The sequence below is a fragment of the Nematostella vectensis genome, chromosome 2 (genome assembly GCF_932526225.1).
Source record: "Nematostella vectensis chromosome 2, jaNemVect1.1, whole genome shotgun sequence".
Taxonomy (NCBI): Eukaryota; Metazoa; Cnidaria; class Anthozoa; order Actiniaria; family Edwardsiidae; genus Nematostella; species Nematostella vectensis.
This window is the reverse complement of record NC_064035.1, coordinates 21381819-21409751: the sequence shown is the minus strand read 5'-3', so window position 1 is coordinate 21409751 and position 27933 is coordinate 21381819. Positions and strand designations below refer to the sequence as shown.

General features: G+C 40.3%; 1 protein-coding gene and 1 long non-coding RNA gene across 2 annotated transcripts in view; one reads left to right on the top strand and one right to left on the bottom strand.

The window, feature by feature from the left end:
* Positions 1–13792, bottom strand: part of LOC5513175 (cilia- and flagella-associated protein 65) — a 100385-nt gene extending 86593 nt beyond the window's left edge. The window contains exon 1 of the mRNA XM_032382648.2: positions 13519–13792. The gene's annotated coding sequence lies outside the window, so the exon portion shown is untranslated. The remainder of the gene's footprint in view (positions 1–13518) is intronic.
* Positions 7–2092, top strand: LOC125560909. The gene is made up of 2 exons (XR_007306945.1): positions 7–358; positions 451–2092. It is a non-coding gene; the product is annotated as an uncharacterized LOC125560909 (long non-coding RNA).
* Positions 13793–27933: the final 14141 nt, after the last annotated feature.

Here is a 27933-nt window from a genome sequence, read left to right as displayed (position 1 = left end):
TGGGTTTTGGCGATCATGGTCCAATTACGTATCTTCAATAAGCCAAGCAAATCTTGTCTGCATCAAAAATTACGTCATCAAGTTCGGGTTACCTGTGTTAGAAGGCCTGCTGCGACAGTTTGAACTTTGGCAGCGGCCGCCAAATGCAAATAACTTTAGGAGTATTGATGCTGTTATGCCCATAAATTTCACATATTTAGGCCGAGAATTGGACAAGAAACATTTTAGATTTTAAGATAAGAGTATGTGTGTTTAATTAAAAAAATTCATTTCGTTTACTTAGCGAAATGTATCTTTGAATGTTCGCGTGAAGATAACGGAAATTTGCCTTCAGAAGTCCAACTCATCTTATAAATACGTAATTATTACTAACTTCGCTTCTATAAATCCTCGAATTGTGTTTTATTGTGGCTTTTATATCTCATACAGTTTCAATATTTTGTTTTGCAGGCATAAACCGTGAATAATCTCGCCGAGCCACTCCAGAATCTAGTAGAGATAAGTCCATATTTCACAAGAACATTGTACCATAAACGTTTAAACGATGAAAACTGCATAATATAATTCGTTTCCTCAATATATTCTAATCTCGTTGTGTTTTATTTAGCTATGATCATAACAAATGAAGACGCATCAAGTCTGAGCTAATTTTCAAAACATCGTTTTATAGTACAGCTCCTAAATGAATTGATTACAAAAACTTGCACGATATACATTACAGGTTCACGTACTTATCCATGTGAAGCCTCACCCAGGACTCCCAAGATGAAACAAAATGAAATCGTATGTACAATATAAGCCAAAATATCCAATTTAGCATCCAAGATGCTGTCTTGGATATTGGCGATCATCACATACCCTAGGGTTTTAAGCTATCCTAAGTTGTTATAAAGATTAAGAAACTATCACAATTAATTCAAGCAGGGGCAGAGCGTCATGTTACAGAGAAATTCGGAAACTCCTGTGAGATGCAAGTTGAGATCCGAAATTCGGAAACTCCTGTGAGATGCAAGCTTGGCTCCGAAATTCGGAATCCCCTGTGAGATGCAAGCTTGGCTCCGAAATTCGGAATCGCCTGTGAGATGCAAGCTTGGTTCCGAAACTCGGAATCGCCTGTGAGATGCAACTGGGGGTCCGAAATTCGGAATCGCCTGTGAGATGCAAGCTGGGGTCTGAAATTCTGGATCTCCTCTGATCAAAAGCTGGGGTCCGAGACGTTGCTTTATTTTAAACCGAGCTTTTTAGGGAGTACGTGGGGAATTAAGGTTTTAGGTGGTCAAAATTATGATGTCCGCAACGTTCACAGATATTCATCCATAAAATTTTCAATGAAACTATAAGTCCGTGTAAATCACTGTTTTGAAATAAAAAAATTCAGTAGAAACTGGTGTTGTTTAAACGGAAAAATACCCTTTTAGACTGATTCATCTTGAATCAAGCGGAAAATTTGCTAAATTTCCGAGTAAAATGGCTTATACTGGACGGAATTTTGTATTTTTAAAAAAACCCATTTCAGTTTGGAACGTGTTAAGGGCCTCCTTAAAATCTTCGGGCTCCCATGTATAGACAAAATTTTCGGGTCTTTTCTTGGCGGCCTCTTATTAAAGGAAGGCATACAGTAATTCGAAATCTGGCAGCTCCAACCTTTTGCCAAGTTTATCGACAACAATGGCGTAATCCAAAACTGGTTCCGAAGAGTTTTGCTTACGATTTTCCAAAACTTGGGTAATTCGGAGTCGGATGTTATAGGGATCGTATTGGGTTTTAAGTTTTTCGACAATTTCGTTAAAAGGTAACCTGTTAGGGTCATCCAAGGGATTAAACTATTAGCGTGCAGCATCTTTAGGGCATAAGACTAGCGCAAAACTTGAAGACACTGTGTGGTTGTTGTCCTGCGGTTGCGACTGTGAACAAACAGGAAAGACAGAAAGAAAAAAAAGATGAATGGAAGATATAGAGCCCCCTAACACTGGTAGATAACCAAAAACCTTAACACTGGTAGGTAACCAAAAACCTTAACACTGGTAGATAACCAAAAACCTTAACACTGGTAGATAACCAAAAACCTTAACACTGGAAGAGAACTAAAGTCGGAAAAAAAAATAAAATAAAATAATAAAACTGCAGCACTTGTAAGCGGTACATTCTCGCCATAATTATTATTCAAATACATAAGTTTTGATCGCTTTTAGCATTTGGTGGACTGTGTTTAGACACTTACTTCATGAATATGATCAAAGCTAGGATATAGAAAAGCAGTTGCACCACATTAGAGTTGAATATCAATGCGGGTAACGACGCAATACGGCAATTTTGTTGTATCGGTTATTTTTCCAAACTTCCAGAGGCCGCAGAGCGATATTCGAACTCTTTTTGTTTTGGATTTCAGCTGGAATTCGCAGTTTGGTGGCTCTCGAGGGAATGTCGCTTATCAGTAGTTTTATGGAATTTTTCGCTGATGGGCGGATGTAACAGGACAAAGCTTGTTTTATCTTTAATTTTGATTAAAACTGTCTGTACCGTTGCTGAACAGATGACGTATATCTAGTCGATATTTGAAGCACTACCATGCGTTGGGTACAATTAAAATAGACTAGCACAATTCTGTCCACCTATTTACTCGTTTAAGTTCAAGTACGTTTAAGTATACTGTAAGCAGTTACAAACTTATCGCTTGTCGCTTTACAGTGTCGCTATATCTTCGTCGTTTGTATTTACTGGATGTGCATTATAGTGATCAATCTCTTGCTATAGATGATGGAAATGCTCAATCTTGCAAGGTTTAGCAAGCGAGGGAGAGAAACCGCCTACTACCCATATCTTTTTCCCCGCACACAATTAACACGATGCACAAACAGTCAACAAAGACAGAAAACAATAAAATTTAAAAAAATGTAAAATTGTAAAACTTTAAGATAATTATTCTTTTTAAATGCTCAAATCATGAAAAATGACAGAAAATGCTAGCAATTCTTTAAGAAAGAAAATGCTCGTTTTCCTAAAACAATTCATAATCGAGAAAGGCCTAAACGTGGGGAAGTCGATGTCGTTACAAAAAAAAAAAAAAGAAATATCGACACCTTCATTTTCATTGGAACATCTTCATTTTTATAGATGACATCATTAAAATATCTCATAGTAGACAACCAAACGTAGAAGATGTCATGAAATTTAAGGAGCTAGTCACGTGATTTGTGACATCATCGGTGGCGAAGAAAGCAGTCGTAAAATTTTCTATTAAGAAAATAACTAGAGATTTGTTTTGGAGCTCCGCTTTTAGGTAATTCAGAAATCCATATCCTACACAGATGTTGATCGTTGAGATGTTTTTTTTTTCGATTTAAATCCTACACATGCGAGATGATATACTCACAAAAGAACTTTTCTTGAATGCGGTTATTTTATTCAAGCAAGAATTTTGGGTGATTTGTCGCTTCAGGGCCGTAGCAGGTGGTGGAGCACTGGGGGCATGTGCCCCCCCAGATATTTTCGAAAATCATAAGGAAATGACCAGAAGGGGCGTGGCTGGGCCCCCAACAGTTTCTGTATTGCCCCTCCCACCTCAATCTTACGTGGCCTGCTACGGCTCTGCGGTATTATAAAAAAGACAATCAATTTGCTGCTTTTGTTCTCCAAAATAAAATTCCTGCTAACGTAAAATTTTCGCGCGCGCTGCTTAATCATATGGCGAAACATTGTCAAACACAGGGGGTTTGAAACCGATTTTGCTTAAATACATTTTTATGATTCATATTTATTGTGGGCTAACTGCTATTTTGATGTCAGGGTCGATAAGTTCAGGCGAAAAAAGTCATTTTACAAATTGTCTCATTATTCTGAGTTTTAGCGGAGAATACTGTCCATCCGAGATAGCGAGCCAATCAGCGCGCGCGCGTTCTTATGAAGTTCCCTAGCCGGCTCTAATTCGGGGTTATTCCAAGGGCAGGACACGGGTGGACACGGGTGCGCGGGGCACGATGGGAAAAATATCGATTTTCACTCATTTGCTTCCTGACGTTGACTAGACAAGACCTCGGCAGAAACATCAAATCTGATAAGAATTTGCCGAAAATGGCATAAAAATAATAGCTATCGTATTATTTTATTCTATTTCCAGATTCTCTATTAAGTAAACTTTATTTACTGATGATAAATAGGAGTTTTAGAATACAAATTGATCTACAAAGTGTTGTTTTTCACTCGAAAACAACAATTCTGCATCGCAGACTATTTTTCGTGAGTGTTGAGTGCATTGAACTTTCCCCTTCTAGATAATCAAGGGGTAGAAAAGCAAGTTGACATATAATTGAAGTCAGTGGGACACGTTTTTTTCGACTATTCATCTTATTAGGAATGACGAGTTTTTTTCTTCAAAAGTTTTACTGAGAATTTACGCTGATTTTACATGTCAAGGTCCTTACAAATGTTGAACAATTTGTACTATTATTTCAGAAAGTAGCTTCAAAGCTTATCTCTTCCCCTCTTTTATTGCCATTTAGCTCGTGTCTTTCGTGTCTCAAAGGTTCAGGTGATTGCACCACGCTACCGGTTACATCCTTGATATATTCTTCACAAGGTCAAAGATTGTTATTATTATGCTGTTTTGATAAAAAACATACGCATAGTGGAACAAATAAAAATTGACCGTTAAACTCTTGAAAAACATTCTCATCAACTAAGGCACCTTGAACTTTGACAGCCTTTTTTACACCAAGGTTTAGTACTTTAATACTGCATATTTAATATTATTGAATGAGTGCTTGCTTGATCCATTTGGAGAGGCGAATACAATTCATTATTACATGGCAGTAAAAAAAATTCCTTTTGTTAATTTCATTAAAAAAATATTCTTTCAATGCTGGCTCCGCTTTTAGGCAGTGCCTAAATCTATATACTAGGCATATGCACTAATAACTACTCACTATCGCCGTAATAATCACGCTATCCGATAATCGCACAAGATGACAACGCTTTTCGGAAATTACAACTTAGACAGTATTTACCGTTGTTGTGAGCATTAATAGATATTAAGAATAGGTAGACCTCCTGTTTTAGTCCCTAGCTTCGCTGAAGTGACAATGCTTCAATTAAGATTTGTTTTATTGCCAAAGCAACCATGCGAATGCGAGCCCAGGGGCGGATCTAGCTTTTCGCTAAAGGAGGGGTTTGGCTCAGTGACAAAGGGGGGAGGTGGTAATTTTTTTGTTTCATATGGCTTTCTTATTTTTTTTACAGTCTCTATTACAGTCAAAATTTGATAGAATCCGTGTACTCGTAAACACCAAGAGACAGTTTCAACGATCTTAGTTTAATGGATTTATGGATTTTGAACATTAACAAGATGATTTTACAAGAATTATTTACAAGGTTCTGAGATCTCGGAGAACAGCAGCTTTTTGTTCGTCGAACTCCGCTTGTGTCAAAATCCCGTCCCGAAGGAGTCCCCCAAGTCCTGTAGTTGCTTGAGGAGTGCCGACCTATCTAGTCTTGGCTGCTAAGAATAGAAGAATACCACATTAGTTATAAAAAGTGATTCATGTTTTTTTATGTGCAATACAAAGGATGCGTGTACGTCCCTTTTCTGGAGATGTTAAAGTGGATGTAGTCTGCTGCTATTTACCACTTGCTGCTGTAGTTGTGGATGCAGCAGGTCTTGCTCGCTGGCCGGTGTTTTTCCCTGTAAAGACCGGGTAGTCTGGGGGGGGGGGTCTCATACTTCGTGTGAGAACCTTTATCCTTTAAAATAAAATATATATAAAAAAGGGTTATATGATCCGTTACCCTTTAAATAAAAAAAAAAATTTCTTACAATAGCAGAGGCCCACAAGCGGTACTGGGCATGCTCCCATGTATCCGTGGAGTCCTTTAAGCTTGGCCACTATAAAGGTATGTGTTTGTTTCTTTCTCCTCTTCGGCCGCGGGGCGCCGTCTTGAGTCGTCGCTCTCCGAGGAGGAGGAAGAATCTTAAAAAAAAGATAGAATAATGAATTGGGTGTGCTAAATGATGATTGAAAAAGTTCTTTGCCTCTATGAATTGTCGTGATGACAAGTACATGATAAATATAGAGCATACTCTTACCGTTTACACGAGCTCATTTGTCCCTGCATACGCTCTTCTGAGATCCTCACTGGTGAAGAGCTGGCACTTCGCATTCGAATAGCCAGCATAACCCACGTTGAATTTTTCCGGGTCATTCGACCCCAATTTCTCTCCGTAGTTCGCCAAAAGTATGTTTTTTAACTCGGCAACACTGTCGACAACGGGGAACTCATCACAATCGAATTTTTTGTGAAGGTTCTTGTGGTTACTCTTATGGTTACCTTGACCATGATGTATCACAAACCGTCGATCTTTACTCCCCCTTTTATACAATTTCAACGAAAAAGGTGTGATTTTTATCATTGAAAAAAGTTGAATAGTTTGTTTATTTTTTTATCGTGATGATCTAATGATGAAACAAAGATACTGTGTGATTCAATAATTTTTTGCTGAATACGATGTGTAATCTTTTTGCTAAAAACTAATACTCACGATTTTTTTAAACTATTCAATAGCATAAAGAAAGTTGTGATTGAATAGAAAAACGTGTTGTCAAATTTAAGTTCACGTGCGACCATCAACACCTTTTTTCTCCATTCACACCTATATTACTCGGAGCGATGGTATTTAAGCAAACCTATTCAACACCCAAAGCAGTAGAGCTATCTTCGGTCGTGATAGCGTATCACTTCGATCTTCGTTGGATAGTAGTTTATCATCATTTTGGCCACCAGAAAAGTAAACGACAAATCTCGCGATTACTTCATATTTCAAACGGACCATCAATAGATGGATTCAGAGGTTTCATTTGTACTGGGACGTTAGGCCGTCTGGCCGGCCTGACATTAGTACTTTATAAACTAATGGACAACTTTTAATTTTTTTTTGAGTACGTACTGCAAAATCCAAATCCGTATTAATACCAAAACATTTACTCGGGGAGAAAGATCAAGCTCAATAAAATAAAATCTATGTGGTACTCGTTTTCCGTTGACCTTAACTTGTGATAGCTACTAAATGAGATATGTGATAATAATATGATATCCAACCCACGTCCAGAGAATAGCGAAGGAGAACAGGGGAGAGCTATTTGAGGTCTTCAAAGACGAGATTAGTGTTTTTCGCGCAGAAGAATTGGTTTTTATTGACTGATTGAATCCTTTTTTGTAAGTGTAATGTTTTTCTCCGTTAAAATGAATAAAATTAAATAAACTTTCAAGAGGGCCTCATTCATTCTCAAATTTAAAGAGCATAAGACGGTGTTAACCCGAACTCTGTTGTCGTAATGGGTAAGCTTGTCGTAAGGGTATTTCGAGGATCTTATAAACACCTAGCGCATTACTTGCCAAAGAGACGCCTACTTTCTCACAATCGCTTTGGTTGTTGTATTTCTTTACCTATAGCTAAAAATCGTGTCAATGTTACGTGACGTTTTATGTCATTTGAATGCAGATAACCATGCTGCCCACAACGTCAGAGAGGTCAAGATCTCATTGAAGGGACAGGGGCGTTCCTGTACTTTCTTCCCCCATACAGCCCAGAACCCAACCCCATAGAGATGGTCTTCGGCATGGCAAAAGCCGTGGCTGAGAGAGAACGACAGCCTTCTAATAACTACACAGGACGTGGCTACTCTAGTGTTTATGTCATTCTTACATGTTAGTAGAGAAGATATTCGGGGTTGCTTTATGCACTGCGGCTATGTATAAATATGCACTTTTTTCCTATGTAAATAAATCACTGTAAATAATAATAAATAGTATATAAATAATCATATGTGATGGTCATCACTCTTTACGAAACGCTCACATCATATCAATATTTTGGTGACCTTCAAACCTGCTCGGTCAATTTCTTAGAGGCCTGGGTCTCAGGGCTTTTCAAGATTAGTGACATAAACATTTGACCAAGCAATCAATTTTTTTCTTGAAAAATTCTTGCCGCGAGTCTCGAATTGACAGGAATCAGCATTTTTCACCATGTTTTCTGGAGATCAGGGAGCAGAAAAACTTTAGCTCTTCTAAATATGGGCATCATTGACCATATAAGGCAAAACAAACGAAGGACACTATCCGTGGGGAATATGTTTGATATGTTCGCATGGTTTATGCGCCAACAAAAATACATTTTTGTTGAAATAATAAAGAAATTCGATCTTTACATAATTTTATTGATTATAAGTACAAAAAATTGTATTTTCCAAAAAGTGTTGTCATTTTCTGTGCGATTAACGAATAGCGTGATTACTACGGCGGTAATGAGTATACATGCAGTAGTTGAATATAAAACACACTGTTACAATGCAAAGAAAAAGTAAACGTACAAATAGTTTGGATCGATATTTCTTAGGGGATAAAATTTGAAATCAAATTTATTTGAATCTACGCTGTTAACATGTATTAACAAGATACACCTACCAACAAAATCTTTTCGTTACTTTGCATTTTGGTCACGAAAAATCCTAAACTGGCAATAAGGGTTTTAAGGTAGAAATTCAAAGTCAACGTTCAAACTCCGATGATATTACTTAGTTTATCAGAGCGCGCGATTCGACAACTAGGATATGCACGGACTTTTGGTCACTAAGAATCCTAAGGTCAGGATAGCATTTCAGTTATTTAGCAATTCAGGCAAGGAATTGGACTATGACTAATAGTGTAGATGCAAGAAACTGCGTGGCAGGTATAGCCCCATCGTTCTCAGAACATGGGGTTCAAGGCCGTGACTAATGTAACCCAAAACATAATCTGGAATAGTGGTTAGAGGGTTAGGGTGGTAAAACATCAAACATCACTCATTATTGTCTAGGAGACTTGAAACTAGTATGCGCAGCAATCGTGTAGACTGAAGGCCTATGAGACGGAACCAGTTGATAATGCCGTACTTTGCCAAAACGAAGCCTTTTGATTTGTATCAGTGGGCATGCTGTAGTTATAGCGGAACCTGAGCCCCATAGAAATATGGTATAGCTATGCGACTCAATTTCGTGGTATATCATGCGGGCTCCCTGTGTGTCACAATCCATCCGACCGACCGTCCGCCTGCAACTCCTAGTCCCCCACTCCTGTGCTCGGTCCAGATAGAGAGGGTCAGAGAGTCACGTGACGTATATTTCGCATCAAACAGGACATAACAGGTCTAACAGGAAATGTGCTCTTACGTGTTTCTTTTTACCGCCTTACTACAATGCTTCAAAGTTCGTATGTTCAGAAAACAAGCCAGCTTGAATTCAAATGGGATGAATGTGGTCGAAGGTTAATCAAGTCTTTGAGGAACCGTTTTGTCTGAAGAAACTGATAACTTTAGAGCTCAATTGTCACCAGTTTACTTCCGGTCGATTATGCAACAAACTCCGATGATTTTTAACGGAAAAAGTAAAAGCAGAGTGTGTCTGTTTGGAAGTTGCTTTAAGGACGTTACTTATAATTTAGAGCGGATGTCGGTTGAGGTTTCTGTAGGTCCTCCGGAAGTAAACTTGTGACAATGCGGCTTTAAAAGACTACGTACGAGCCGATAGTACTTTAAATGTACTCGAATGTTCATGAATCCCGCCCATCGTATTGTTACAGGACGGGTTGTGATATTGTTTAGGTTATAGTCTAATATTTCATGTTCCTATCATAAGAAAACGGAAGGTCTAAAATTTTGTTTATCTTTTAAGGATAATTTAGATTTTGTTTACCATTGATGGTTTCCTTAGTCTAGATTTAAGCACGCCCGTGGACCCTCCTCTTTGCTGACCTTTTGGTGCGTCTAATCTAGGGAGTGTCCAGTTTCTTCTACGTGGCAGAATTGTGGTTTCTTCTTTTCGTTTCAGACATTTTATTTGGACCTTGCCATTTTCACCCCTTGGTGTAGACATCATTTATTTTTATCGTTATTTTGTTTAAGGGAAAGGTTGCAGTCACGCGCTATTTGAGCATGCGCAGTTCCTTTTTCAAAGTTGCTTGATCATTAGTGCTATTTAAGAGTTACCTTGACTTCATTAATTATTTTGTAAATACGCAGGGAACCAACCCTGTGATTTCCCACGCCCTCACGCTTTTGGCTGATTGGTTCGTTTGGCCGAATGTATCCAATTCTCCCCGTTCCCTCGAATTCCCTTGAATTGTTTTACATTTATTTCATCTCATATGGGACCACCACATGGATTGCTTTCTGGTTTTAGCGTATAAATTGAGCGAGCCTAGTTCTGTAGTTGTGTGCTGTATGTGTCAACCACACATCTGCGGTTGCGACTGTGAACAATTAAAGCTTGAAAACACGCGCCTCGCCTGTTATGAAGGACTTTGAGTAAAAAAACCTTAGAATATAGGATTTATAAGCATAATTGTAAATATGAAATTCTAGTTAGTTCTAGTATTGTAAAAAGTAGGATCTAGATTGTTAGTTCTAGAATAGTCGCAGAAGTCTTTGTAAATAAGATATATTTTTGTAGATAATTCGCAGTCACGTGATAGTCCGCAGTCACGCGATATTGTTTATTTGATACAGAGATTATTTCTAGGAACAGGGTGAATTTCTGTCTGAGCATGCGCATCATATTCCATGTCTAGGGCCGAGTAGCGAGATTCACTCACGATGTTTACAAATATGTTTAACTTTTGGACATCAAATATCTGCTTTACGCACGCAGGAAGGCCTATTTTTAGAGGATGTCAGTATGCTATTGGATGGTATCTATAGAGTTCGGTTAGCAATTCGGTTATTTTATGTTGCGTTTTTCCACTTTTGAATCTCTGGGATATGCGAAAAAATCAATTCAAAGAGCCACGGAAGGAATATTACTTTTGTGAATTATAGGATCTGGAAGGTAGAAACCACATAATTTATAAACATACGCTATTTCATGATGTAAGAGGTTTGTTATTATCTTGAACTGTTGAAATCAAGCTTATATTCGCGGAGCGGTGATTTACTCACAATTATTGAAGCCGAATTACTAAAACATGCAGGCTTTGTACCACACTATCTCAACTCTCGGTGTGTTCCATGAACATTAGCTTAGATGGGTAGTATTATTAATTGATTTTGAAAATTGGGGAATACGATGAAATAAGCACAATTATAATACCACATAGAGTTTCAGGGCTCAGTAATACGCATACCGTATTGTACGTTATGACATTTTGTTAATAAAATTCTTGACTGAAAAACAAATCTTGTTCAAGTTTGAGTATTTGGCTAGTGAGATCTAGAGATCGGGTTTTTTAGGAATTGATTTCGATAGTGTTTAAATGAATTTGGATTGACTGTGTTTGCAATAAATTAAAATACAGAAATCTATCGCGTTTATTTGATTTGCGCAAAACACAGAGCGTGTACCACAGGTTCTTCCCTTGTAACAAAAACACTGATATGTATATTGTATACATCCTTTAAAAGCATATGTAACAAAATTGGATATCTTGCAGATTTTATAGGAAGTATCCAATGTCCTTTGAAATGGCCATATTACAAATTCAAGCAATTTGATCGTTTTAAAGACAGTTTTTACGATAGTTTAAAAACTGTCATAGATATGTTAAAAACATTCTCACGTGGTTTATTAGCAGCTCTTGGCATTTCCCGGTAAATTTGGTTGCAATCAGTGTAAAATTCATTGAGAAAAAAAAGCTATATAAGAAAAAAAAATTTGATAGCAAGATTTGGAATGTAAACATAAATGTTCAGTGATTCCCGGACAATAGTGAATTACAAACAACAATGGCGCGTTATTTTGAGCCCGTGTTACAAGTGGCCAGTCCAAGAGCATGCTCCTTCAAAAAGTCACCCTGTTATTTCTAGGGTGTTCTAGTATGTAGCGTGACAAATACAGATGAAAAGCTATTTAGCAGTTACTAGAATTTGCGAGCGTGAGCGTTAGTAAAATCACCGGCACAGTCGTAATGGACAAAGACTGGTATATTAATGAATGTAATAGACAACTTAATGACACTAAATTCTACACACAATTAGATGCCGACATTACTAATGACATACAAAAACGAGTCACAACTTAAAATTAAAGATGGGAGCGTGCCGTTTTTGGGTCAAAATCTGAAAAAGTGAGCTTATGTATGCTAATATGACGATTAAGTCAATAATCTTTACCAAAGTCCGAAATTAATTTAAAGATTAAAGAAGCCCGTAAATTTACCGATCCAATGATAAAAAAGTTATTACTAAACGGGGGCGTTACATGAAAGACACACCCTGAGCCCCTTCCAACGAGAGTTCGTTTTTCAGAACAAAAAAAAATCGTTTGTTGGAAAAACGAGCTTTGCAAATTAATTCGTGACATCTTATTGCTTTATCTAGACAACAAAAGCTTTAATCGATTGGACGTTATTGACATTCAGAGATAAACGAGCATAGTTATATGCGCAGAAGTTATCGAGGGCAATCACGCTTTTATTGCTTTTGCTCAAGAAGGACGTGCAAAAAACATTTTGAAAAGGCTGGACAGGCTTACTCTACAAGATATACTACTATATAATCAACGAAAATGAAAAATGGAAAATACATTTACTAGAAATGATTGTGAACCAAATTTCTCGAATTTGAATCAAGCTTTTTCGTCTCTTTCGCCGGCTTTTTCGCTACTCACTATCTATGGCTCAATAGATAGTGAGTACCGGACCCAATCAAATTGCGAGATTCGTGATAGTATTGTGAGTGGATTTATACTAAATTAGTACTTCATAAGAACCCGCGCTCTGATGGGTCTCGGAACAATGGACAGTATTCACCGCTAAAACTCGGAATAATGAGTCGATTTGTGAAATTACCATAAATAACTTGCGTTTAGCATCCGAAATCATCGAGCCTCACATTAAAACGGCAGTTTTGCCAAAAAAAAAGTGATTTAGATTCATTGTCCTTTAGGGAAAATCGGCTTCAAACTCCCTGTGTTTTGACAATTTCCCGCCGAAATGATATTACTACGCGCACGACAAATTCAAAGTTTAGGCCTGCATAATGTATCCACAATCAAGAGAAGTATTTTAGTGATTGTATCTTATCGTCTGTGGAGGATTCAAAGCGAAAGAAATAATTTCTACAATGAAATTCGTGAAAACGACGTGTCAAACGGGACAATACTAGTCTACAAAATAATGTTGGTCAAAATTCGTATATTGTCTTCATTGGAGGTTCTGCATTTCGTTGTGGCTAAAAGCATTGTGTGGAAATATAGAATGGATTTGGTGCCCGCAATGTTCAGAGCGAGCAAAATCTTCAAAAAGATACGAACATCAATAACTCTTGGAAGCGATACCTCGTTTCGCGCGTCCATTATAAAAGGTTAACAAAGTTGGAAATTCGATAAAATAATTACAGCAAAATTGTCTTGCACAGTCCCCGCAAAGTATATACTAAAACAATTATTCTCCTCAGGCTCAGCGAATGGCGATAGATGGTCCTATCCAACTTTATTGGGATTTTGTATTTCTTCCGCGGGATATGTAGCGGTGAATTAATGTTGTTATTTTTCTTACCTGAACGCTGTTCAGCTTTTTGGAGCAAATTCTGTCCTTCAAAGAAAATGCCCTGACTATTTACGCCGAGAAAAGCCATCATCATCAGCTCACAACCTAGGTGGTATGGCCCCTAAAACCATGCTTATAACATTCCCCCTTGCTTCTAGGCAACCCGAATTATGCTGAACAACATGTTCAAATGGCTATTTCAAAATGACAAATAATGGCCAATGTCGCACGGTGTTAGACAACCCTCTTTAATAACGTAAGACCTAAGAGTACCGCTTATCTGCAATATCCGTTCGGTAGTAGACGTTTAAAAACTGTAAAAAAAAAAAAAAAAAAAAAAAACAAACAAAGAATACATTTCAAACTAATTAAATTTTAGACATTTTTTATGACACAAAAAGCTCACTGGAGCAAATATATATATAAAGTCATACAATAAGGTAAGACCAAAGAGTACCGCTAATCTGTAATCTCCTAGGTACGCAAGTAGACCCCTGAGAAATCTTGTTGAAGGCCGCTTTCTGTTATAAAATCTGAGGCCAATAAAGACTACAAAAGAAAAGAGACAAACACTAGATTTCAGACTAATTAGATTTTTGACAACTTGATATGGCATAAAATGCTCACTGGTGCAAATAATGTTAATCAAGTCCTTCTGGCTGGGTGGTGTTTAAGGCCAGCTCCGCCGCTCCTTCATGGGCATGCCCCCCCCCCCCCTTTCACACACAACAATTTGGCATGCGGGGAAGGGGGGCGGGGTCTGTCTCCCCACAATTTAAATTTGAAACAGCGCCATTTAGGCCATATTCCGGAAAAGAACATAAAACACATATTTTTCTTCTTGGCAAAGTGCCCAATCCCCTTCTTTGTTTGTACTGCACAGATTGCTTGTTATTACATTTGTGGGCTCTGCACTCATAACGGTTATATAATTTTCTGATATTCCTGGAAAAACGTGCCGTACGCAGAACATCTCACAATTAGTGTATGATTTCAATAAACTAACCAGTCCCCCTTTTTTTTGTTTTTGGGGAGCCTTCACTTTTGGTCGCCTTTTGGGGGAGGGTCACCGTTCTAGATCGGGGGAGGGTCGAAATTTTTGAGCTAGAAATTCAACTTAGCAGCCCCTTTCCCCCCGATAAATAATGACCTTTCCTTAGCTCTTGATTCAGCGCAGGGGCATCTTGCAACAAAAAACAAATGTGCACATTCAAAGCCCAGAAACGACTATTAACTTTTTGTACATCTATGCAAGAAATCAACAATTATGAAGAGATTTACTGCAAATATCAAAATAATACCTAATCTAATAAGAATAACTAGATTATCATCTCTGTGAAATAGGCATAATGGCGTCCTAGTGGCATGCCCAGGAATCCCACCTTTTCATAACAGGCGCGGTACGGGGCGTCTTACAAAGATGGAATATTAATAAAACGGAATATTAATAAAACGCGGATCCTGACGCGTACTGTCAGGGGCGGACTATCTTTTTAAAATATTTCTATATTTTCTATGTAATAATAACAACCAGATATATAATACTATATCAATTTAGCATATTTATTATCTGCTCTGAATGTCAATAACGAGCGCGTTTGCTAGAAGACTCGAATGGCGTGCAGTGATTGACCAGAATATATCGGGCGGAAGTGACGTCACAGAATGGCGTGCTGTGATTGGTCAGAATATATCGGGTGGAAGTGACGCCACGGTTGGACGCTATTATGGGATATTATAAAAAGGATATATAAGATGGAATTTTTTTAGGCGAAGAACATTGCTACTTTTGTTTGTTGATGATGGAGTGTTTGTGTAACGCGGAGGTGAAGAAAGTTGGGTCTGCCTTAAAGTGCGGTACTCCTGTGGATTTTTCAAAAGACCAGATAGGGTGTGGTTTTTATTTCAATCAAGACGTGGCCGAGGCTGTGAGAGAGGACATCGAACATAGCCTCATTTGCCGTGTTGGAGTGAGCCGTGGTCAGTTTTCCAGCGGTCGTGTGTATTTTGCCTGTGACGTGAGGACTCCAAACAAGAAATGCGACCAGTTTGTGTGGGCGGAGCACCCTCAGGAAGCAAAGAAGATGAAGGCAGTGCCACTATGGACACCACCCTCCAAAAAGAAGAAGGTCAAGGGCAAAGGCAAGAAGCTCCCTACAACCTGCGTAAACGTAAGCGCCCCAGTTCCCCTGCTCAAAGAAGAAGACGTGGAGGAGGAGGAGAACGAGGAAGCGGCGACGGAGGAGATGCCAGAAGTAGTGGAAGTGACACCGAAGGCGAAGAAGCCGAGAAAGTAGTTGTTGTCGAGAGTGACACTAGCGAGAACGAGAAGGAAGAGGAAGAGACCATGGAATCTTATAATGAGCTCGACGAGCCTCAGGCTACTTACGATGTGATTGATACGTATAACGTCATGCATTTCGTGAGTCATTATGTGGAATCGTTGATCCTTGACCTGATGGCAGAGTGGGATCCCTTTGTTCACTGCGACCATGAGTTGTGGAAGAAGGCAAGGCCAGAGCCACCCTGAATGGTTGTATTGAATTGGCCTGGGAGGGTCTGCAAAACCTGAGTGATAGACTTGGGCTTGCTATGCAAGGCCAGTTGAAATCTTATATTCAAGATTTGTTGGACTGTCTGTCTCCCTATGATATTTTAAAGCTGGTTCAGAAGAACGAGTTGCCTGGGTTGTTGCGGGAAAAGGAGGATCAAGTTTGGGGTGTGGCCAGAGATATTGCGCGTCAGTTTGTAGGGGAACCCCCTTTGACCCCCTTTTTTTTTTATAACCTTTGTTATAAACGTTTTATTATTATATTATATCCTTTTTTTCTGTAATGGTGATGGTTATTCTTCTCTTTGGGCGCGGCGGTGGGAAAATTTCTTTTCGAGAACGAGGGCACGTGGCATGTAATCCTTTGTATTGCTGTATCCTGTTCCAGTCGTTTAGACATTTGCCATGGTCTGCCTATTTGCAGCATGATGTTAGTTCAATGACATCATTTCCATTTTCTTTACAGATTAGTCATTTTTATTAATTGATGTACCGTCTTTTATAGACCTTTAAGTAGGTCACGTGTATCGATGAGATCATCGGGAACGCTTCTGATTGGCTAAGGTGTCAGTATTGACCAAATGTGAACTTTAGAAGCACACTAGCATACACACATTGGCACCAGTCGGGCTTGGAAAAAATGGAGACGTCATAATGATGATGTCATGGCTTATTTTAACCTCCCCCTCTTTTTTTTTTGTTATAAATGATATTATTAACAGTATTAAGGGATAGAAGTGTTGTTGAAATAATGTTCACGGGATTCCTGAGTATCGATGAACTCATAGGGTCAGCCTCTGATTGGGTTAAGTATTTTATTTGCCCAATCAGAGGGTTAGAAAAACGATGAAAATTAAAATGATTGGTTTGTTTTTAGTAAAAAGGGATTTTAAGCTTACTAGAATACAAGCTTTTGATTGTATAAGAGTTCTATAAAAGAAATTGCATTTTCACTCTCATTTTCAGTTGTTCTTGGTGGTCTTCGCCATGGCTTATGATGATGATGAGTGACTCGCCAGATTGTTAGAAGTGTTACCTGACCCAAAAGAAGAAGAGAGTGAACAACTTCCTCCTGATTTTTTTCACGATGATCTCGCTGAGTCGGACTTACTTCAATTTATCTCCTTTGATTAATTGTCTGACTATTATTGCACCCCAGAGGGGGAGGGTGAGTGAGATTTCGTTTGAAGATCCTCCCTTGATAGTGATGACGAGGAAGAGGAGGAGAAGGAGGATGTCACGTATGATCTACGTCGTGACTACTCGACATTCTACCGAAATGCGTACTGACTGTACCGATTACGAACTGTCGGTGGATCTACCTACTCGTGGTACTATCAAGGAAGCTTTGGAGGATGTAGAGCGAGTGTTAGATCGTGTCCTCGACGATACGCTACGTGGTGTGCAAAAGCACGACTACGCTCGCCTTACTCTCGACGCCCCTGCTCTCAAGAATCCCATTGCTTTGCCGTTTATGCGTCGGCGTCAACTTACCCCTTAGCGCATTATGGGAATCGTTGAGACCGTGGTGCCCTCGAACGAGCAGTTTGTGTTGCAAGGCAATTTCCATTTACATGTCGTACTTACGCACATGCCTTATGGAGCTGGGAAACGGGGAGATTCTAAGAAGAATTCCTCTACCCTGGATACGGGGGATTTAGAGACTTGACTTAAGGAAAAAAGGAGCATCACTTGCGTTAGGAATCACGACGAACTGTAGGCGGCTCGAGCTATCGTGATCGGAATGGCTCATCTTACTGAGGATCCTGACTATGTTAAGTTGTACAGCCCAAAAGATGGGGGCGATAGACTTCCCTTGCAGACAAAGCGCGCTCGAGCATTGCACCAACAATTTCAGCGCTATTTGGGTGAACGCGGATTCGAGGGAACACGCGAACACGGTGATCTATTCCGGAAACTTACCTGCTCCTGAGTACAGACTCTAACTGTACTACGCCAAGCAACATTTCGGTTATATCAATAGCATGCCAGGGATGCTTGGTCGATGTTATAATTGTACGAGGTGTCAAAAGGGGTACGATCGAAGAAATCACAAGTGTAACAGCCAATGCTATGGGTGTGGAGAGCAAGAGTGTTCCCTCTTCGTTCCACCCGCCGAGCAAGACCATCGTTGGGAGTGGCAGTATTGTGACGACTGTCACCGGTACTCTCGTACACAGACGTGTTTCGAGAACCACCGACGTGTCAAGCCTCGAGGAGCCAAGAAGCGTGGTGGTGGTGGTGAGCCACAGGACTCCTGGTCGTATTGCCAACGATACCATAAGTGCGAAACGTGTGGTAAACGCGTGGATATGATGAATCGAAAGGCAGAAGATCATGTGTTGGAGAGTAAAAGTGCACCGTGTGTAAGGAAGTGGTCCCACCCGATCATTTGTGTTACGTGACGGTGGGTGAAGATGCTTTACCAAAGAAGAATAGCACTGACGATGATGCTGACTATCACGACCTTCAAGGGATGAAAGAAGAAGATGCCAACGCCCTACGTGCCTGGCACAAAGCCGAAGTGGCCCTGTAGCTCTAAAACGAGTATCTGCTTCGTTTGTGTTTTCTTTGTTTCGTAAACTATTGTACTGTGATAGATAAGACAGCGCGCCAGTCGTCGACTTCCGGTGTATCATTTGCAAAACATAACTACATACTTCAGTAAATTTAACTCAACAAAAAAATTAAGTAACTAAGCTCACTTCGCATTTAGCCTTCGAAGTCTCCTTGATTTCGTTTTTCTGCCGTCGTCCTCTCAATTTCGCTGTCAAGCTCAGCATGCCTTCAATTGTTGAGGAATAGCTGGTTTCTTTTTTCTTTTGCTTCCTGCATGTACTTCCCAACTTTAAACGGCATTTTGGTTGACTTTAGTGGGAATAAGTTCGCGCGAAATCTAAGATCAAATCAAGAAATCTAAAAACATAGCAACAAAGATCGAAATATACTGAATCGAATCATGGTAATTTTAAAACGGTAAATTACTTTTATGACAAAATTAAAACAAGGCTTAAAAGAGCTATCTCATGGTGAAACATCAAAATGAGTTTAAATGGCTAGGTATAGATGCCTTTTCTCCTCAGGTCTTTGAACGAAACCCCGCCATGTTTGGTACTAATAAAAAGCTGCCTTGTTCGCCTTTGATTTGCCGCCATCCGATCTCTCCTCCGATCAACTACGAAGTATGTTCGGCTTTTCGAAATATACCGACTCGCAAAACTCGTAAATTCGGTACCAGATTCCCGAAAAGTGCTCACGGCCAAGATGGCGGACTACCATGATTCAACTTCTCACGCGCGCGTTTGGGCCCGCAGTGATTTGACTCAATCAGTCTACAAGCCGTGAGTCAATTTGCCGTTGTAAGAGCTTCAGAGAGAGCTAAGGGATTTCATCTTCCAACGGCTACGCTTAAATCTCCAAGTCCTTCGATAAATTTATCCCCTGAAATTTGCTCTACCATCTCCTCTGAGATTTTAGGGTAGGCTTTCCTGCATAAATCCTTGAGGGCGAACGCAAACTTGTCTAATTCCTCTGTTACTTTGCGCACCCGCGTCCTGAAGAGAGCTCGGTGAAGCTCGCTGTTCCGGCAACGCTAAGACTGTTTCTAACGCCTTCTTCAATGCAAGGTAATCCTTTTTGACTTCGTCGGTCTGTTCTACATAGGCCACAAAGGCTGCCTGACTCTTATCCCATTTATTCGCTGTTGAAATGGCCTCGAATCTTGTGGAGTAAACACTGAACTGCTCGTCGTTTGCTTTCCACACATCAGGCACCAGTACAAGAGAACTCATCAACTCATTCCACGAGGTCTAAAAAAACTCCTCACCCACAATGACATGCGGGCTTACATATCAACTCCCATAAAGCAGGGCGAGTTCACACTACACGTACTTATCAAAGACTTCAACAAATTCATGTTCAACCAAACAAAAAACTTTTGCATGAGCTGCCTCCAGTGTTTCAACTCTAAAAAGGTACTAACCAACCACATTGAGAACTGCCTCAAGATTTATGGGACACAATTCACAAACCACCACAAGCAACAACCAGTACCATTCGTCATCTACGCTGGTTTTGAGAAGATACAGGGATGCCAACCTGATGACGGTAAATCATACACTGGAGCCTAACAAAAACACACCGACTGTGTATACGGCTACAAAGTAGTCTGCACCTATGACGATAAATACACAAGACCAACACAAATATACAAAGGCGAAAAGGCTGTTAACAAGTTCATGGAGAAGATGCTAGAAGAGGTCAAACATTGTAAGAACATTGTGAGAAAGCACTTCAACAAAGCACTCAAAATGTCGAAAAACGATGAAGACCAACTAAAAAAGGTACAAGAATGCACATTTGCAACAAAGGATACACTGACCATTGCCATATAACTGGTAAATATACAGGCTCGGCACACCAAGAGTGTAACCTTAAACTTAGAGTAAACCCGGACCGTATGAAAATACCTGTCATATTCCACATTATCACATTCTCACATTCATCGATAGTTTCCAGTTAATGAGCTCCAGCCTGAAGACATCCGGCTAGAACTAATGACTGACATCGATATGTTCCAATTTATCGAAAAAGGCACGAGGGGTGGTATATCATACATAGTAAACAGGTATGGTAACGCTAACAACAAGTACATCGAATCGTATGATGAGCAGGCGCCCTCAAAATACGTCATGTACCTCGACGCAGACAACGTGTATGGATGGGCTATGAGTCAATACCTACCCACTGGTGGATTTAAATGGATGGCTGAGAAAAAAATCAGCAAACTAGACCTAGCTAAGTACGACGAGAGTAGTAAAAAAGGACTGTTACTGGAAGTCGATTTAAAGTACCCTCAAAACCTACACGACCTGCATAACGACTACCCATTAGCCGCTTAAAGAGTGAACGTGCAAAAAGACATGCTGTCCGACTACTGCAGCAAGATAGCAACAAAATACGGTATACAAACAGGTCTAGTCTCAAAACTGATCCCAACCTCAAAAGACAAAGAGAAGTTTGTATTACACTACAGAAACCTCAAACTATACACAGACCTAGGCTTAAAAGTAACTTAAGTCCATCGAATGTTAGAGTTCAACCAGCCCTCATGGCTAAAGCAGTACATAGACTTTAACACTGAAAAACGTAAAAACGCCAAAAACTAATTCGGAAAAGACTTTTTTAAGCTGATGAACATTAGCGTATTCGGAAAGACAATGGAGAACCTATGAAAAAGGGTAGACGTTCGATTGGTGACTGACGAGAAGAAACTACTCAAACTGGTCAGCAAGCCCTCCTATGTGAGTAGTGAGTATTCAACAAGGACCTAGTGGCCGTAGAGAAAATCGAAGAGACACTGACCCTAAACAGGCCGGCCTACGTGGATATGTGCATCCTAGACCTTAGCAAGGTACTGATGTAGGACTTCCACTACAACTACATCATAGAGAAGTACGGCGAGGCTACTATTTACCGGTACAGACAGTCTGACCTACGAGATAGAGACAGAAGACATGTACCAAGATTTCTGGAACGACAAAGACAAATTCGACAATAGTGACTACCAAAAGGGCTCCAAAAGCTAATGGACGACGATGATCCCAGAACAACACCTATGGAAGAAATCCACCTTTAGGAAAAACTTGTACGAGCACTACAAGTCCATCTGCCTGTGGCTCTGACGTGAAGCGACGCTCAACAAAAAACACATTGTACCAACACATGATGCCATGGCGCGGTAACCATTACATAGTGCCAACGTCCTTCGAGGCGAACAGCTTAGCCACTTGCATGGTCGTCGGCACGCGACTCTGGTACTTGGAGGTAGGTTTCGCCTCTTAGGTTGCGATAGTCTGGCTACCAGCACATTGAAAAAAATATATAGTCTCCAAGAAATGAATTATATCATATAGTTTCAATAAAATTAAAAAAACATATAGTCTACATAAAATGAATTCCATCATATAGTTTCCATAAAATGAATTCAATCATATGGCAGTAGTATAGCAGTTGGCTTGAACACGGCATTCCAAAGATAGAATGACATAGTTATACATTTCAGGTGCCATATAGAAGTTTCACCTATAGCTTACTGGTGATAATCCATCACCAAGAATATTAAAATGCACAAATATACATCCAGTCTTGGTGGACGCTCTAGTGAGTGCTATTCATAATTCTTAAAATATATAATTAAAATATCCTTAAAATATAATTCTCTAAATGATAACGAACATCAGAAACTTAGTACAATAAATCTATAAGCACATTTGTTCAAGTCAAGAGAAGTCATGAAAACCAATTTAGTGCAAATGGTGTATTTATGCCTTCCTCTCTCCTTCTTGCTTGACACATGAGCAATATAAACGATTTGGCGAGCTTGTTCACAAGGGCAATAGAACACAAACTGGGATTTAAAATGTCTACGTGCCGCAGGGGCGCGATAGATGGTTTCATTGATATAAACGATACACTTTTACAAGTACCTTTAACATATTGCCAAGCGAAGGTGGGCAAAGCCTCCTAAAGCCTGCTTGAAAAGCAGGCCGCCCCATCCCGCCAAAGAAGAATCCATTGCTCATATGGAAGGGCAAATTAAGATGGAAAACCGACCAAAATGATGTAAACCGTGACCAAAGTTTTAAAGCTAGAATCACCACCACTAATTGTTCCCTTGGTAATACCGCACCTGCAAGTATATACACCTCCAAGTATATACAACTAAACGAATGTCCCCATAAACATGACATTATTGCTTCTGCAAATTGTTGTTGTTGTTGTTGCAATGTGTTGTAAAAAGGACTCAATAGGCAAAGAACTTCTTCGAACAAAGGGGAGTCCTGCACATGCAAGTGATCCCCATACACTCCTAGGGGAGCGGCTATATGCAGCTAGTCAAACATGGTACTTTAATATACTTCTTAAACGCTTCAGATTTCGAGCGTCCCATGAGAAGAATCTGCGCATCAGACATACCTCTGTCTGCTGCATAAGAGGCTGCTCCTATGCGAAAATTGCCTTTGAACTTTGAGGGGTCTAAATGGTTCAGTTTCAAAGTGGCCTCGAGCTGTGGCGAAAAATAAGCCCTAGATATGGTACGGCCTTGAAAAGACATAAAGAGGGGGCCAGGGGCTGAACCCCTAACGACCAATTAATCCATTAGCCCGCGGACCGGGCATATGTTAGGGTTAGCCTGTTTCATAACCAGAATAGGGCAGGCTCGGGTATTGTAATGATGCTTGAAGCTGCGAAACAGCACTTTCAAAGCAACAAATTGGTCCTGACTAACCAGCTGAGATATATCAGACAATTGTATGATTTGATTCGGGGCGACTTTTGATGACATTGGAACTCCCCAACCCTCATAAATGCAAAATATGGTAGCAAGCACATAGCTCTGAATAAGCATGCCTCATAATGACTGCTGGAAACCGAGGCTCATGAGCTGAATATAAGCTTTAGGATAGGTATTGTAATAGGTAGGCGTGAGTCCAAAGATTGACCGATTTTAGTATATCCCCTTAGCATTTGAATGATAAAATTGCATTTTGTAGAGTCCGCAAAACCGGCTTGTCTGTGGTAATATCCTAAAGCGGAATTATATTTCGATACAGTTGAGGCTGATAACCTTGCTTAAAAAGATATAAACAAGGCAAGGCTAGTTGGTTGGATGGGAAACTCAATTGGCCCCACGCCAAAGAGATGTTTAATAGACTATAATTCCTGCTTGGTGGCCCGTTTGCGACCCAAGAAAGAGTCAATAAGTGCTCTACATTTGTTCAGCTTGTCTTCAGGGAGACGAGCAATGGAGCGTACGGTATCAAGCTTGATTCCAGCAAATGAAAGGATCTGAGCTGGACCTGCAGTCTTCTCGGGAGCCATGGGTACGCCTAGAAAATCACATGTACCCAGGAAAGATTCCAAGCTTGACTGACATGCAAGGAGCGAAGGTTCAATAATCAGAAAGTCATCCAAGATATGCAGTATATTGTTTATCCCGCACTTGTATTGGGCAATCCACTGAATAGCAGAGCTGAATTCTTCAAAAGTTCTACACGAACTACACACCCCATAGGCATTGCCCGATCGAAATAATATTGCCCCATCCACTTCATGCCTAACAAACTGTGATCATCAGGATCAATAGGGATTATCTGAAAAGCATTTTTAATGTCAGTTTTAGCTAAGTAGCACCCAACTCCTGTGCCCTGTATTAAGGCCATGGCATCGTCAATCCGCGCATAATGGACATTAGTATGCTCTGTTGGTATCTGGTCATTGACAGAAGAGCCCTTTGGAAAAGACAGATGGTGTATCAGACGGTATTCCCTTGCCACCTTCTTAGGTACGAGGCCTAAGGTAGAGACTCTGAAATCAGGGAGTGGAAAAGATGAAAAGGGGCCTGCTATCCTATTAGCCGCCACCTCCTTGTTCGCCTTTATCGAAACAGCCTGGGGATTTCTCGAGCTGATAACAAATTTTGGGCTTTGAAGGTCTGTCTAGACCCCTTAAAGTGAACACGGAAACCAAATGAAAAGCCAGTAATAAGCAAGTTGACCTTAGAGCATCATAGCCTAATAATAAATACTGTATCCTATCTACACTTATTGGTGTTGGAAGTCGCAGACACCTGTGGCCCTTTGGCCCTATTAGGATAATTTTCTTTTCCGTCCTTTTGGGTTCGAAAGGAGCATTTAATTCGGGGATGATCCACTTTTTGCAGGATGGACATTGGTGGTTAAAGCCACACTGACCCTTACAAGGATTACCCCTATGGAAAGTAAAACAGTACCCTGGTGGGGTCCTATAGGATTGTGCCTTGTTATTAACAGGGCGTGGTTTCTGCAGTTGGGGCGGGGGGTGGTAACGGAGCCAAAGCTCCTAGTGTGTGCTATCCCAGGCATGCTAGGCTGGGTTAGCATGTCTCAAATAACGGAAGTTCACATCATAAAACTTCCAATCTGCCCCTCTGGTAGCCAAATTATGTATGGTATCACATAATTTCATAAGGGCTGGATACTTTGCTGTATATATAGCTACAAATAACATAAAGGCTGCCGACCATCCTCGATTGACCAAATGTCCTTCAGTTTACCATGCTGCTCAAAAATTAAAACAGGGGTTCCCCCAGAATCCTGTTATCCAGAAAAATTCAGTTGGTAATTCAGTTGTATTTGAAATAATATTTAAAGCACAAACCAGCTAGAATCTCCTAATTGCACGCTTGGCATTAAACATTTTGACTGTAAAGCAAGGTTGTGGCCGAGAACACTCTTGCCGGCAATCATAAAAATGGATAGCACTTGGTGAAACCCAATGGCTCATGATAACTCAACAGCCACACAGGGTAAAATTGGCTGCCAATTTGAGAATACACGCATAGACAACAGCCACAGCAAACATTTAACAAATATAAACGAGCAACATCCTATAGTCGCAAAACAAAGTCAGTACAAGTCTAAGTAGATCATTTATTTCCTGCTCAACTGCTTTAGGGCATGTAAAATGGCGCCTCGATAGATTAAATAAAGTGCGTATTGTCCAGCACGATTGGGTTAAACGCCTCTGCGATCCAGAACAGCTTGTCTAGGTTGGAAAAGACCACGATGCTTCCAAACTACAACTCCGCGTTTTCCTCCCAACACCACACTTAAATATTGGTTTAGTTTCCGAGGGTTTGCATTGAACGCGGCATTAGGCAAGGACTATTGCATGTTTTTAGAAGGAAGTTTGTCGTTGATCCTTCTATATGTAATATTTTAGATTGATTTAGTATCTGTAGTTGCGAAGCCAGTGGAGCTTCAAAAGCAAGTTTTGCATGACTCATTGAACGCGGCATTAGGCAAGGACTATTGCATGTTTTTAGAAGGAAGTTTGTCGTTGATCCTTCTATATGTAATATTTTAGATTGATTTAGTATCTGTAGTTGCGAAGCCAGTGGAGCTTCAAAAGCAAGTTTTGCATGACTCTGTTGAAAGGGCTTTACAGTGCACGAACTGGTAGACCGTCCGAGTGCGCTGATAGACGGCGCGGCTATTATTGCAGCGTTAGAGCATTTGGTGGACACGGCCAGATCTTCTGGTCACAAGGATATCAAGCGTGTCGACGCAATATTTAAGCAGTGTCGTCCCTTAGTTTATTGTAAACGTTTGCCAGTCATTGTTGACCAGCTTTTGGGAGAGGACGAGACCAAGAGAGTTTCACAACAAACTGTCACCCGCCCTCCCCTTATCACCGGGGTGGAATGCGTCCCCAAGGGGCCGTCCCTATAGAGGTTTTTCCTCTATTAGATGTTATAATTGTAGGCCATAGGGTTGCGTCTTGTCCGGAGCCTAAAATGTAATTTTTAAACGTCGGTTGTTTTGTTTGAATTGTACAGCAATATGTGGCTAAGATATAAGTTTGTCAGCCCCTAGTGTTAACTAGGGGCTGGGGGGCTAGGGGGCTATCCTTTCTGTTTCTATGCCTGGGCGACTCGGGTTGCTCTGGCTTTGATGTACATGTTTATTATTTTTAGTTTATTATTGGTAGTTTTGGGGTCTTTGCTCTCTTTGTTCTTTCCTCCTCGGAGGGGCTGTCTAATGCCCTTAATTGCTCTGTCATATGACGGGGTATCCCTGGTCTGCTTGGACTTAGGGTTGTGTGGCCTTTTTCCATTTCTCGTGCGGAATCGTAATTTCTTCCTTTTTATTTCGTAATTGCCACCACTCAGTATAAGTTTAAGAAGACCTTAAGCCCTAGTTCTAAACTTCCTATCAATGGCGTGGCCGGGCGCTGGGTTGATTGGAAAGGTCGCACCCCTTATCCAGTATCTCCGGTACCCTCCCCTAAGAAGGTTGCGCAATTAGAATTTAAGGCGTCTATCAAGGATTTACGCTTCAGGGACCCGGATACTTTTCGTGCGGGTGAAATTCATCGCCATGTTTCACAGTGGTAGAAGATTCTTTCAGGGCACGGAAAAGCTACAGAGATTTTAGGGTACATCAGAGATGAAGTAAATCTCGAAGAGTTTTTTGTACCTATATAGACACCCCCCGCAAGCTCTGTTTTCAAATAGCAAGTCGTACCTGGATTTTGAAGAATGTATCTCATCTGCTATCGATCAGCGTCTGCGTAATGGTTCGATTTTAGTTTGGCGAAAACTTGGTTCTTTTAAGCCCCCTCATCTTGTCATGCCTTTGAATATTGAGCCCTCAAAACATAGGCTTTGTCATTATGAGGAATTTCTTGACTTGTGGGTAAAGGCCCTTCCCCTCTCCTTGGATTATATCTCTAACTTGCCTCGCTACGTATGTAAAGACTCATTTCAAGCAACAATGGACGATAAAAGCGGTTATGGTCATGTGCTTCTATCCCTCAACAGCAGAGCGTACTTTGGCTTTAAATGGCAGGGATATTTTTTATGTCTACCATTTTATTCCATTTGGATGGAAGGCTTGTGCCTACTTATATCGCACAATAGATATGGGAGCCACTAGTTAAATCCGACATTTTACGCCTTTCCATACTCCTTTGTCTAGCGGCATTAAAATGTTTGTACGCTGTTAGGAATCGAACTTTCTGCCGGTTATTTGTTTCGACTTTCTAAAGGAAATAGGGTAATTTAAGAGCCGTTTATGGGCACTGCGGTTTATAACAGGCTCGAGTTTTGATCTTGAGATCCTCGGTTTGGATGGTGACAAAACACCCCCCATAACTTTCGTGCCGGGTGTTCAATTACCCTTTCCCTTTAAGGGCGAGTGAGGAAGTTATCTCTATTCTCTCTAGGGAATATCGGGAAAAATAGCCAAAAATAAGGCGCAATCGTGGATAAACAAGTTTAGATATCAGTATGGGCTACTGTTAAATAACTTTAGCACCCATTCTGGATC